The sequence below is a fragment of the Hordeum vulgare genome, chromosome 4H (assembly GCF_904849725.1).
Source record: "Hordeum vulgare subsp. vulgare chromosome 4H, MorexV3_pseudomolecules_assembly, whole genome shotgun sequence".
NCBI classification, from domain to species: Eukaryota; Viridiplantae; Streptophyta; class Magnoliopsida; order Poales; family Poaceae; genus Hordeum; species Hordeum vulgare.
This window is the reverse complement of record NC_058521.1, coordinates 59751923-59766705: the sequence shown is the minus strand read 5'-3', so window position 1 is coordinate 59766705 and position 14783 is coordinate 59751923. Positions and strand designations below refer to the sequence as shown.

Below are 14783 nucleotides of genomic sequence, written 5' to 3'. Positions count from 1 at the left end.
TACCGAGGGATTGTCTAACCCACCAGACATGCTTATTCCACCTAGAACGCGTGGTAACGCAACGGTCAGGCGGTGACCATGCGACTGGCATGCAAGTTCACGCGCTCTGGAGTTGGGGCCCTCGACCACCAGTCAAACCTCGACGTTAAGGCACCACACCATGTATTTATGATTAAATAGACACTTATATACCTATAAATTATTTTTGGGAAAAATAAAGAGCAAACTATAATGCAACTGCAGTTCAAATTTAACCCGCTTCCATCTAAATCGATATAAATTTGTCTTTTTGACGAGAGGTGGATAAAAGCTTTTAACACCCAACCATTTTTCAATTATAATTAAATATGGACTAGTATTTTATAAAAACGATTTGGTCCAATGTTGAAACAAATATATGGTAGGTCCTTCACAAAAAAACTCATTTTGGTTACTTTGAAAAATGAAAAATGAATTTTTCATACACGGAAAATGAAAACTTCCTTAATCAACATTGTTTGCCATTCCAATATGCACCCTTATGCATAATATTATATCATTTCAACAAACTATGTCATGAATATGGCCATAAGATTGATCATTTGGTTTGGAAGTCATGAATCTTCACACATGATAGCCCATTTCTAAGAACACTTATTTAAAATAATTGTAGCATTACTATTTTATTATTTTTCCTCGTAACTTTGTCACATATAATGACACAATGCAATGGTTTTCCATTTTTTTGAATTTGTTTGGAATTTTTCATGGCCATTTCAAAACACGGTCAAAACAGCGGGTATGACCGTTCCTGCCTAGTGGTTGAATCTTGAAAATATTTTAGTGTTTCTATGATTAAATAGATACTTGTGTACCTAGAAATGATTTTTAGGAAAACAAAAGAGCAAACTATAATGTAGTTGCAGTTCAAATTTGACCGTTTTCAGCTGATTCAACGGAAATTTGTCTTTTTCACGAGAGGTCGATAGAATCCTTTAACACCCAACCATTTGGTCAATTGTACATTAAATATGTCCTAGTATGTTATAAAAATGATTTTTTCCAATTTTGCTACAAATATATGGTAGGTCCTTCACAAAAAAACTCATTTTGGGCACTTGAAAAATGGAAAATGAATTTTTCATACAAGGAAAATGAAAACTTCCTTAAGCAACATTGTTTGCCATTCCAATACACACCCTTATGCACAATATTAGATCATTTGAACAAACTATGTCATGAATGTGGCCATAAGATTGATCATTTCGCTTGAAAGGCATGAATCTTCACACATGATAGCCCATATCTGAGAACACTTTTTTTAAATAATTTCCAAATTAAAACATTATTATTTTTCCTGGTAACTTGGTCACATATAATGACACAGTGCGATGGTTTTTCATTTTTTTGTTTTTTTTGAATTTTTCATGCGTGTTTCAAAATGCGGTCCAAGCGGCGGGTATGACCGTTCGTAGCTAGGGCTTGACTCTTGCAATTTTTTTGGTGTTTTAATGATTAAATAGATAATTATGTACTTAGAAATAATTTTTGGGAAAATTAAAGAGCAATCTATCAAACAGTTGTAGTTGAAATTTGACCTCCTTCCAGCTGAATCAAAGGAAATTTGTCTTTTTCACGAAAGGTGGATCAAAAGCTTTTGGCACCAAACGATTTGGTCAATTGTACATGTAATAAGACTTAAAGTTTTAGGAAAATAATTTGGTCCAATTTTGCAACAAATATTTGGTAGGTCATTCACAAAAAAACTCACTTTGAGCACTCGAAAAATGGAAAATCGATTTTTCGTGCAAAGAAAATGAAAAGTCCCTTTGGCAACATTATTTGTAATTCCAAGATGCAAACTTGTCTACTCCAAAATATTATATATGGATTTTATCATGTGAAAAAGTAGAAGCAAAACTATAGGAAAATACAATTACATATGCTTTATTCTAATTGGTGGAATTGGTTGTGAAATGGATCGATGACATGGCGTTCATCCATCCATCCATCTCTCCATCCCCATCCATCCATCCATCCCTCTCTCTCGCGTACAGGAACCCTATGTTGGAATTATGCCCTAGAGGCAATAATAAATATAGTTATTATTATAATTCCTGTATCAAGATAATCGTTTATTATCCATGCTATAATTGTATTGAATGAAGACTCATTTACATGTGTGGATACATAGACAAAACACTGTCCCTAGCAAGCCTCTAGTTGGCTAGCCAGTTGATCAAAGATAGTCAGTGTCTACTGATTATGAACAAGGTGTTGTTGCTTGATAACTGGATCACGTCATTAGTAGAATCACGTGATGGACTAGACCCAAACTAATAGACGTAGCACGTTGATCGTGTCATTTTGTTGCTACTGTTTTCTGCGTGTCAAGTATTTGTTCCTATGACCATGAGATCATATAAACTTACTAACACCGGAGGAATACTTTGTGTGTATCAAACGTCGCAACGTAACTGGGTGACTATAAAGATGCTTTACAGGTATCTCCGAAGGTGTTCGTTGAGTTAGTATGGATCAAGACTGGGATTTGTCACTCCGTGTGACGGAGAGGTATCTCGGGGCCCACTCGGTAATATAACATCACACACAAGCCTTGCAAGCAATGTGACTTAGTGTAAGTTGCGGTATCTTGTATTACGGAATGAGTAAAGAGACTTGCCGGTAAACGAGATTGAAATAGGTATGCGGATACTGACGATCGAATCTCGGGCAAGTAACATACCGAAGGACAAAGGGAATGACATACGGGATTATATGAATCCTTGGCACTGAGGTTCAAACGATAAGTTCTTCATAGAATATGTAGGATCCAATATGGGCATCCAGGTCCCGTTATTGGATATTGACCGAGGAGTCTCTCGGGTCATGTCTACATAGTTCTCGACCCCGCACGGTCTGCACACTTAAGGTTCGACGTTGTTTTATGCGTATTTGAGTTATATGGTTGGTTACCGAATGTTGTTCGGAGTCCCGGATGAGATCACGAACATCACGAGGGTTTCCGGAATGGTCCGGAAACGAAGATTGATATATGGGATGACCTCATTTGATTACCGGAAGGTTTTCGGAGTTACCGGGAATGACGAATGGGTTCCGGGACTTCACGGGGGGGGGGGGGGGGGGGAACCCACCCCGAGGAAGCCCATAGGCCTTGAGGGTGGCGCACCAGCCCTTAGTGGGCTGATGGGACAGCCCAAAAGGGGCCTATGCGCATTGGAAGAAAAATCAAAGAGAAATAAGAAAAAAGGAGGAGGTGGGAAGGGCAGGAAGGACTCCCACCCACCAAACCAAGTCCAACTCGGTTTGGGGGGGAGACCTTCCCCCCTTGGCTCGGCCGACCCCCTTGGGGCTCCTTGAGCCCCAAGGCAAGGCCCCCCCTCTCCCACCTATATATACGGAGGTTTTAGGGCTGATTTGAGACGATTTTTCCACGGCAGCCCGACCACATACCTCCACGGTTTTTCCTCTAGATCGCGTTTCTGCGGAGCTCGGGCGGAGCCCTGCTGAGACAAGGTCATCACCAACCTCCGGAGCGCCGTCACACTGCCGGAGAACTCTTCTACCTCTCCGTCTCTCTTGCTGGATCAAGAAGGCCGAGATCATCGTCGAGCTGTACGTGTGCTGAACGCGGAGGTGCCGTCCGTTCGGCATTAGATCGTGGGACTGATCGCGGGATAGTTCGCGGGGCGGATCGAGGGACGTGAAGACGTTCCACTACATCAACCGCGTTCACTAACGCTTCTGTTGTACGGTCTACAAGGGTACGTAGATCACTCATCCCCTCTCGTAGATGGACATCACCATGATAGGTCTTCGTGCGCGTAGGAAAATTTTTGTTTCCCATGCGACGTGCCCCATCAGTGGCATCATGAGCTAGGTTCATGCGTAGATGTCTTCTCGAGTAGAGCACAAAAAGTTTTGTGGGCGGTGATGTGCGTTTTGCTGCCCTCCTTAGTCTTTTCTTGATTCCGCGGTATTGTTGGATTGAAGAGGCTTGGACCGACATTACTCGTTCGCTTACGAGAGACTTGTTTCATCGCTACGAGTAACCCCGTTGCTCAAAGATGACTCGCAAGTGTCGGTTTCTCCAACTTTAGTTGAATCGGATTTGACAGAGGAGGTCCTTGGATGAGGTTAAATAGCAACTCATATATCTCCGTTGTGGTGTTTGCGTAAGTAAGATGCGATCCTACTAGATACCCATGGTCATCACGTAAAACATGCAACAACAAAATTAGAGGACGTCTAATTTGTTTTTGCAGGGTATGCTTGTGATGTGATATGATATATTGGATGTATGAGATGATCATGTTGTAATAGATAATATCGACTTGCACGTCGATGGTACGGCAACCGGCAGGAGCCATAGGGTTGTCTTTATACTAATGTTTGTTCTTGCAGATGCGTTTACTATTTTACTAGGATGTAGCTTTAGTAGTAATAGCATGAGTAGCACGACAACCCCGATGGCGACACGTTGATGGAGATCATGGTGTGGCGCCGGTGACAAGAAGATCGTGCCGGTGCTTTGGTGATGGAGATCAAGAAGCACGTGTTGATGGCCATATCATGTCACTTATGAATTGCATGTGATGTTAATCCTTTTATGCACCTTATTTTGCTTAGAACGACGGTAGCATTATGAGGTGATCTCTCACTAAAATTTCAAGACGAAATTGTGTTCTCCTCGACCGTGCACCGTTGCTACAGTTCGTCGTTTCGAGACACCACGTGATGATCGGGTGTGATAGACTCAACGTTCACATACAACGGGTGCAAAACAGTTGCGCACGCGGAACACTCGGGTTAAGCTTGACGAGCCTAGCATGTGCAGACATGGCCTCGGAACACATGAGACCGAAAGGTCGATCATGAATCATATAGATGATATGATTAGCATAGGGATGCTTACCACTGAAACTATACTCAACTCACGTGATGATCGGACTTGAGATAGTGTAAGTGGATCATGAACCACTCAAATGACTAGAGAGATGTACTTTTTGAGTGGGAGTTTAGCGAATAATTTGATTAAGTTAAACTCTAATTATCTTGAACATAGTCTAAGTCCACTTTGAATATATTTGTGTTGTAGATCATGGCTCACGCGACAGTCACCCTGAATTTTAATACGTTCCTAGAGAAAGCTAAGTTGAAAGATGATGGAAGCAACTTTGTAGACTGGGCTCATAATCTTAAGCTAATCTTACAAGCTGGGAAGAAGGATTATGTCCTTAATGCTGCGCTAGGAGATGAACCACCCGCTACGGCTGATCAGGATGTTAAGAACGCTTGGTTAGCACGTAAGGAGGACTAATCAGTAGTTCAATGTGCAGTCTTGTATGGCTTAGAACCGGGACTTCAACGTCGCTTTGAGCGTCATGGAGCATTTGAGATGTTCCACGAGTTGAAGTTTATCTTTTAGAAGAACGCCCGGATCGAGAGGTATGAGACCTCCGATAAATTCTATGCTTGCAAGATGGAGGAGAACTCGTTTGTCAGTGAACATGTGCTCAAAATGTCTGGGTACTCAAACCGTCTAGCTGAGCTGGGGATTGAACTCCCGCAAGAGGCTATCACTGACAAAATCCTTCAATCACTGCCGCCAAGCTATAAAGGCTTTGTGTTGAACTACAACATGCAAGGGATGAACAAGTCACCCGGCGAGTTGTTTGCGATGCTGAAAGTCGCAGAGTCTGAACTCCGTAAAGAGCATCAAGTGTTGATGGTGAATAAGACCACTAGTTTCAAGAGAAACGGCAAAGGAAAGAAGGGAAATTCAAAGAAGAGCGGCAAGCCTGTTGCCAATCCGACGAAGAAACCCAAAGCTGGACCTAAGCCTGAAACAGAGTGTTACTATTGCAAGGGTATGGGTCACTGGAAGCGCAATTGCCCCAAGTATCTGGCAGATAAGAAGGCGGCCAAAGAAAAATCAGGTATATTTGATATACATGTTATTGATGTGTACTTAACTGGCTCTCGTAGTAGTGCCTGTGTATTCGATACCGGTTCTGTTGCTCATATTTGCAACTCAAAACAGGAACTGCGGAATAGACGAAGGCTGGCGAAAGATGAAGTGACGATGCGCGTAGGAAATGATTCCAAGGTTGATGCAATCGCGTCGGCACAGTTTCACTTCAGTTACCATCAGGATTAGTTATGAACTTGAATCATTGTTATTTGGTGCCTGCGTTGGGCATGAACATTATACCTGGATCTTGTTTATTGCGAGACGGTTACTCTTTTAAGTCAGAGAATAATGGTTGTTCTATTTTTATGAGTAACATCTTTTATGGTCATGCACCCAATGTGAGAGGATTGTTCATATTGAATCTTGATAGCGATACACACATACATAACATTGAGACCAAAAGAGTTAGAGTTAAAAATGATAGCGCCATATTTTTGTGGCACTGCCGCTTAGGTCATATTGGTGTAAAGCGTATGAAGAAACTCCATGCCGATGGACTTTTGAAGTCACTTGACTTTGATTCACTTGACACGTGCGAACCATGCCTCATGGGCAAGATGACTAAAACTCCGTTCTCCGAAACAATGGAGCGTGCAAGTGACTTGTTGGAAATCATACGTACCGATGTGTGTGGTCCGATGAGCGTAGAGGGACGCGGCGGATATCGTTATTTTCTCACCTTCACTGACGATTTGAGTATATATGGTTATGTCTACTTAATGAAGCACAAGTCTGAAACATTTGAAAAGTTCAAGCAATTTCAGAGTGGAGTTGAAAATCATCGTAACAAGAAGATCAAGTTCCTACGGTCTGATCGTGGGGGTGAATATCTGAGTTTCGAGTTTGGTGCTCACTTAAGACAATGTGGAATTGTTTCACAGTTGACACCGCCTGGAACACCACAGTGTAATGGTGTGTCCGAACGTTGTAATCGTACTTTATTAGAAACGGTGCGATCTATGCTGTCTCTTACCGATTTGCCGTTATCGTTTTGGGGTTATGCATTAGAAACAGTTGCATTCACTTTAAACAGGGCACCATCAAAATCCGTTGAGACGACACCATACGAACTGTGGTATGGCAAAAGGCCAAAGTTGTCGTTTCTTAAAGTTTGGCGATGTGATGCTTATGTCAAAAAGCTTCAGCCTGAAAAGCTGGAACCCAAAGCGGAAAAGTGCATCTTCATAGGTTACCCAAAAGAGACAGTTGGGTACACCTTCTATCTCAAATCCGAGGGCAAAGTGTTTGTTGCTAAAAACGGAGCTTTTCTCGAGAAGGAGTTTCTCTCGAGAGAATTGAGTGGGAGGAAGATAGAACTTGACGAGGTTGTCGAACCTCTCATCCCTCTGGATGGTGGCGCAGGGCAAGGGGAAACCTCTGTCGTTGCGACGCCGGCTGAGGAGGAAGTTAATGATGGTGATCATGAAACTCCGGTTCAAGTTTCTGTCGAACCACGCAGGTCGACGAGACCACGTGCTGCTCCAGAGTGGTACGATAATCCCATCTTATCAATCATGTTGTTGGACAACAATGAACCTGCAAATTATGAAGAAGCAATGGTGGGCCCGGATTCCAACAAATGTCTAGAAGCTATGAAGTCCGAGATAGGATCCATGTATGAGAACAAAGTGTGGACTTTGGAGGTACTACCTGAAGGCCGCAAGGCTATTCAGAACAAATGGATCTTTAAGAGGAAGACGGACGCTGACGGCAATGTGACCGTTTATAAAGCTTGACTTGTGGCAAAGGGTTTTTCACAAGTTCAAGGAGTTGACTACGATGAGACATTCTCACCCGTAGCGATGCTTAAGTCCGTCAAAATCATGTCAGCAATAGCTGCATTTTTCGATTATGAAATCTGGCAGATGGATGTCAAAACGGCGTTCCTTAACGATTTCCTTAAGGAAGAATTGTATATGATGCAACCCGAAGGTTTTGTCGATCCTAAGAATGCTAACAAGGTGTGCAAGCTCCAGTGATCCATTTATGGACTGGTGCAAGCATCTCGGAGTTGGAACAAACGTTTTGATGAGGTGATCAAAGCATTTGGGTTTATACAAGTGGTTGGAGAATCTTGTATTTACAAGAAAGTGAGTGGGAGCTCTGTGGCGTTTCTAATATTATATGTGGATGACATATTGCTGATTGGAAACAACGTAGAGTTTTTGGAGAGCATAAAGGATTACTTGAATAAAAGTTTCTGTATGAAGGACCTAGGAGAAGCTGCTTACATTCTAGGCATTAAGATCTATAGGGATAGATCAAAACGCCTCATAGGACTTTCACAAAGCACATACCTTGATAAAGTTTTGAAGAGGTTCAAAATGGAACAGTCCAAGAAGGGGTTCTTGCCAGTTTTACAAGGTACGAGATTGAGTAAGACTTAGTGCCCAGCAACTGATGAAGATAGAGAGCATATGCGCTCCGTCCCCTATGCTTCAGCCATAGGTTCTATCATGTATGCAATGCTGTGCACTAGACCGGACGTTAGCCTGGCCATAAGTATGGCAGGTAGGTTCCATAGTAATCCAGGAGTGGATCACTGGACGGCGGTCAAGAATATCCTGAAGCGCTCGTAAAGGACTAAGGAGATGTTTCTCGTATATGGAGGTGATGAAGAGCTCGCCGTAAAAGGTTACGTCGATGCAAGCTTTGACACAGATCCGGACGACTCTAAGTCGCAAACCGGATACGTATTTATTCTTAATGGGGGTGCGGTAAGCTGGTGCAGTTCCAAGCAAAGCGTCGTAGCAGATTCTACATGTGAATCGGAGTACATGGCTGCCTCGGAGGCGGCTAAGGAGGGTGTCTGGATGAAGCAGTTCATGACGGATCTTGGAGTGGTGCCAAGCGCACTGAATCCAATAACCTTGTTCTGTGACAACACGGGTGCCATTGCCTTAGCAAAGGAACCACGGTTTCACAAGAAGTCGAGACACATCAAACGACGCTTCAACCTCATCCGCGAATACGTCGAAGGAGAGGACGTAAATATATGCAAAGTGCACACGGATCTGAATGTAGCAGACCCGCTGACTAAACCTCTTCCATGGCCAAAGCATGATCAACACCAGAACTGTATGGGTGTTAGATTTATTACAATGTAATTCGCATGATGATGTGAGGGCTAGATTATTGACTCTAGTGCAAGTGGGAGACTGTTGGAATTATGCCCTAGAGGCAATAATAAATATAGTTATTATTATAATTCCTGTATCAAGATAATCATTTATTATCCATGTTATAATTGTATTGAATGAAGACTCATTTACATGTGTGGATACATAGACAAAACACTGTCCCTAGCAAGCCTCTAGTTGGCTAGCCAGTTGATCAAAGACAGTCAGTGTCTTCTGATTATGAACAAGGTGTTGTTGCTTGATAACTGGATCACGTCATTAGTAGAATCACATGATGGACTAGACCCAAACTAATAGACGTAGCATGTTGATCGTGTCATTTTGTTGCTACTGTTTTCTGCGTGTCAAGTATTTGTTCCTATGACCATGAGATCATATAAACTGACTAACACCGGAGGAATACTTTGTGTGTATCAAACGTCGCAACGTAACTGGGTGACTCTAAAGATGCTTTACAGGTATCTCCGAAGGTGTTCGTTGAGTTAGTATGGATCAAGACTGGGATTTGTCACTCCGTGTGACGGAGAGGTATCTCGGGGCCCACTCGGTAATACAACATCACACACAAGCCTTGCAAGCAATGTGACTTAGTGTAAGTTGCGGGATCTTGTATTACGGAACGAGTAAAGAGACTTGCCGGTAAACGAGATTGAAATAGGTATGCGGATACTGACGATCGAATCTCGGGCAAGTAACATACCGAAGGACAAAGGGAATGACATACGGGATTATATGAATCCTTGGCACTGAGGTTCAAACGATAAGTTCTTCGTAGAATATGTAGGATCCAATATGGGCATCCAGGTCCCGCTATTGGATATTGACCGAGGAGTCTCTCGGGTCATGTCTACATAGTTCTCGAACCCGCAGGGTCTGCACACTTAAGGTTCGACGTTGTTTTATGCGTATTTGAGTTATATGGTTGGTTACCGAATGTTGTTCGGAGTCCCGGATGAGATCACGAACATCATGAGGGTTTCCGGAATGGTCCGGAAACGAAGGTTGATATATAGGATGACCTCATTTGATTACCAGAAGGTTTTCGGAGTTACCGGGAATGTACCGGGAATGACGAATGGGTTCCGGGAGTTCACCGGGGGGGGGGGGGCAACCCACCCCGGGGAAGCCCATAGGCCTTGAGGGTGGCGCACCAGCCCTTAGTGGGCTGGTGGGACAGCCCAAAAGGGCCCTATGCGCAATGGAAGAAAAATCAAAGAGAAATAAGAAAAATGGAGGAGGTGGGAAGGGCAGGAAGGACTCCCACCCACCAAACCAAGTCCAACTCGGTTTGGGGGGGAGACCTTCCCCCCTTGGCTCGGCCGACCCCCTTGGGGCTCCTTGAGCCCCAAGGCAAGGCCCCCCTCTCCCACCTATATATACAGAGGTTTTAGGGCTGATTTGAGACGATTTTTCCACGGCAGCCCGAGCACATACCTCCACGGTTTTTCCTCTAGATCGCGTTTCTGCGGAGCTCGGGCGGAGCCCTGCTGAGACAAGGTCATCACCAACCTCCGGAGCGCCGTCACGCTGCCGGAGAACTCTTCTACCTCTCCGTCTCTCTTGCTGGATCAAGAAGGCCGAGATCATCGTCGAGCTGTACGTGTGCTGAAGCGGAGGTGCCGTCCGTTCGGCACTAGATCGTGGGACTGATCGCGGGATAGTTCGCGGGGCGGATCGAGGGACGTGAGGACGTTCCACTACATCAACCGCGTTCACTAACGCTTCTGCTGTACGGTCTACAAGGGTACGTAGATCACTCATCCCCTCTCGTAGATGGACATCACCATGATAGGTCTTCGTGCGCGTAGGAAATTTTTTGTTTCCCATGCGACGTTCTCCATCACCCTACTCCTCTCCTGATCCAAATCCGCCACCCACCTCCATCTCCCCTCGCCGCCGCCTCCCACCACGGCTCCTTCGGCCGCTCCCTTCCACCAACTCCCCTACCACCGTCGGCTGCCAAACGCACCACCACCTTCTCCACCAACTCCTCTCGACCGCGACGCTCGCGGGGGCCGCCGCGGACGGGGCCGCACTCGGCTGGGGCCTGCTGGGCCACCACGCGCGCAAGTGCGGCTGCACGGGCCTCAAGAAGGTCGTCGGGTTCGACATCCAGCTCGATACGGCGGAGTGCGTGCGTGGCCGCCCCACCCCCTCCGCGCGATCGGCCTTGCTCGCCGTCGTCGGGGCGCCCCGCTCCGTCGATCTCGACGACGCGCACCGCGAGCTAGAGGCCGAGCTCCGGAAGATGGCGCCGCAAATAAACGCAAGGCCACCGGCGCCGCACTCGGCGCATCTGCGATCTTGCCCGCCGTCGCTGCAGCCCTGAGAGATGGTGAAGGCATCTTACGCGATGGGGTTATGGATCCGGGAGACTGGTCAGGCCCTCGACCGCCTCGGTTGCCTTTCTCGCCCCGTTGGTGTCAATGCGTTCCCGCCGTTCCTAGATGCTCACCCGCCTGACTGTTTTCATCCTCGCAGAAGCCACCAGTCCTGAATCTGCTCAGGCTCTTCACATCCCGCCCTGTACGTTTCCTCCGAAGCCCCGCATCTCAGGTATTAACCCCTGTTAGTTACCTCCGCACGGTGTGATTTGTTTGACCGCGCTTCCACCTATATGCATATCACAAATCGCTTGTGTTTGGTAAATTATATTTGGCTCTGTTGTGTAGCGTGAGGTTGACATTCAGAAATACTTGGTACTTTTGCTTAGATGCAGGGTGCTGTCTCTGAACTCACTTGCTGATCGGAGGGGCTTGGCCATGCCATTCTCTGTTCTGAAGGCGTTGCTCGATGGATTTTCCAGTTTGGAGGTGGTCCGGGTTGGCTTGATCTCAGATTTGAGTTGTACAATTATCTTCTCCTTTGTTTAAACAACACCGTGCATGCCCATTTTGGAGCATTTAGTTAATAGTTTATTGAAATTAAATTGAACCTTCATGATACTCTCTCATCTACCCCTGGGTGTATTTCTAACTTGAAAATCTCTGGTGCACTGCCATGATGATGTATTGGGAGTACAAGCTCTCTTCTTTTCTCTGCACATTTGCTTGCTGTGATTTTCTTGCACACACGTACTGGGAGTAGTCTCTTTTTTCTCCCGAGATTCAGATTATCATGTGCTTGCTTGTTACTATCAGATTTTCATTTTCTTGCTTGTTTGCTTGTAGTAGCATTAGCAGTTCTGTTACTTTAATTAAACATGCAGTGGAGAAGTTATTGCAGTGCATGTATTTGATCTAGTTTGATTATTGAACATGATAGCTACTCAATGAAATTTTGTATGCTGGTGGCAAACTGCTATTGCTGTTGTCATATTCATTCTTCTCTAATATCTGATGTTGCTGGTGTCAAACTGATCTATTAAGACTTGTTGGATCAAATAAATGGATTTGTTCGATAGAACGTTGTCCTTAGCATAAGTTGTTGATCAAAGAAATGGAGTAAATTGAAGCTTCCCGGGAGTATGTCAAACTGCTATTGTTATTGACCTGTTGTTGCTGCTGTTGCAGGAGAAGAAGGGGCACGCCCAGGAGAATAAGGAGTACGAGATGAAGGCCCTGCAATCAGCAGTTTCTTATGCATGTATTTTTTTCAGTAGCAAATCAGTAACTATGTCCTGCTTTAGAGTGATGCACTTTTAGGTTTTATGCAGTAGTCCACAGTTAATTTTTCCCCCAGTATGGTGGATGTATGGTTGCATGTCAACAACTACCACAAGCATTTATATCAAAGAAAAATGGGTGTACTGTACTCGGGCTATAAGAAGGCACTCACATACCAACTAAGATATGTTTCATTGTTGTCCACTCAATAATTGCTAGTCAGATAAACGTAGATTGCATGGTCTTGTTCTGATATGTTGACGAATAAATTTCAGACTGGAACTATAGATGCAAACAATGTCCTCATTCACTAGCCTGCATCCCCATCGACAATCTTTGCATTGAACGTGCAGCGGCAAAGTTAGGTACACGTGGGACTGGCTTATGCAAAAAGTGTTTAACTGTTGTTGAGATTTCTTCACCTATTCAGGTCAGTTTTTTCACAAACTGTTTTACCATCCTATCTCATCTTTACTTTAGTTCCTCTCTCTCGTTCTTGTCGACCTGTTTGCTGCGTGCTTCATGCGTGTGCCGGCGGGGTTCGATGCATGCTAGATAATTTATTTGGTAAATACAGGAAACCAGGATCTTAGATTTACTCATATTGAACATTCACTACTCGTCTACTCCCAATGTTCTCTTCTGATTTATTTGCTAAATAAAGTAAACCATGCAAACTAGTTATATTACAACCATGAATATTTTTAGGATATTAGTATAGGAGAGTTTTTCTGAAACTTATTAATATAATCAAAGGAGCTTACATGAAATTTACTATATTCCACAGATTCAGTGAATACCCAAAAAGCCCAATCAACCAGTAACCATTTCCGAATTCTTATTCTAGAACAGATGATGAGTATGCTCCTCTCTTTCTAGGTACCTTGCAAAACTATTTGCGTTTTTTGCCGTTCGCGTTGCGTTGCCGCTTCGTTTGCTTGCACTGTGCTCCGATCTGGTGAAGGGCGCCAAGGAGAAGCAGCTCAAGGTCAAGGGCCCCGCCAGGATGCCCACCAAGGTGCTCAACATCACCACCAGGAAGTCCCCCTGTGGAGAAGGTAGTTGCCTACCACTCATGTGATCTAAAATAACATTATGTAAAACAATCTAATGAGCTATGGGTCCAGCCAAATGCTGAACCATCTATTCCTTCATCTTCTTAATTAGTGAGTGGGGCAAATCTTTTACTTCGATTCAAAAATAGTCAGGTTCACAAAATTTGCATGCAGCAGCAGTAGCACCATGTAGTGCATGCATTAGTCGTATCAAATCCTGTCAAGTAATATTAGTAGTTTCATTCAGAAAAATGGACTGCAGAAAGCAGTGGATTCTTTGGTACAAGATAAGTGAATATCATAATTCCTCTCGCCGTTAGGCCATTGCTGTGAAATAGGATAACTAAATGTGTTGAACAACCATCTCTTGAGCGCATTGGAACAAGAGTAAACTGTTCAACTAAAATTGTTGACAAAAAATTACTGTAAAATCAGCAGTAGAATATGCTACAGTGATTTGGGCCAAGCCCTTTGGCTGAGTAGGAAAATCTAACTAAAGCCATCCCTTCTTTTTTGAAAGTAACTAAAGCCATTCCTTGTGCAAACAAGCTTTGGTGAATCATAATAAGTTAGCACTCGTGTTTACAAGGCAGTGCATACATCACAATTGTATTAGGCCCCCGCGAAATCAACAATATGCAAATAAGATCTGTAGTACTCCCTCGGTTCACAAATGTAAGATGTTTTTGGTAGTTTAATTAGTGGGGGTCCTTTCATTACCCTGTAGGCTTGTACATCATTATGTGTCTCTTCAATGGTGCTTAGTGGCTAATTTTACTTGCTCCAGTCATGAGATCTAGGTGCCTTTCGACAAGTCAGTGACATTGTCGTCGTCTTTGCATATTAATGCTGGCGAATTTGTTTGCCTTAGCGTGTTGTGCGGAATGTGCTCCCACATAGTTGCATAGGAAAATCTGGGCAACTGCCCCTTCTATATTTTCCGTGCTCATTGTTATGTCCAGTAGATGCTTTCATTACCTTGTTGTTACGTGTCTCTTCAATGGTTGCT

At 44.1% G+C, this 14783-nt stretch overlaps 1 long non-coding RNA gene across 1 annotated transcript; it reads left to right on the top strand.

The window, feature by feature from the left end:
- Positions 1 to 12663: 12663 nt before the first annotated feature.
- LOC123451194 lies at positions 12664 to 13920 on the top strand. Its single transcript, XR_006632111.1, has 3 exons — positions 12664 to 12699; positions 13073 to 13149; positions 13599 to 13920. It is a non-coding gene; the product is annotated as an uncharacterized LOC123451194 (long non-coding RNA).
- The last annotated feature ends 863 nt before the right edge of the window (positions 13921 to 14783 follow it).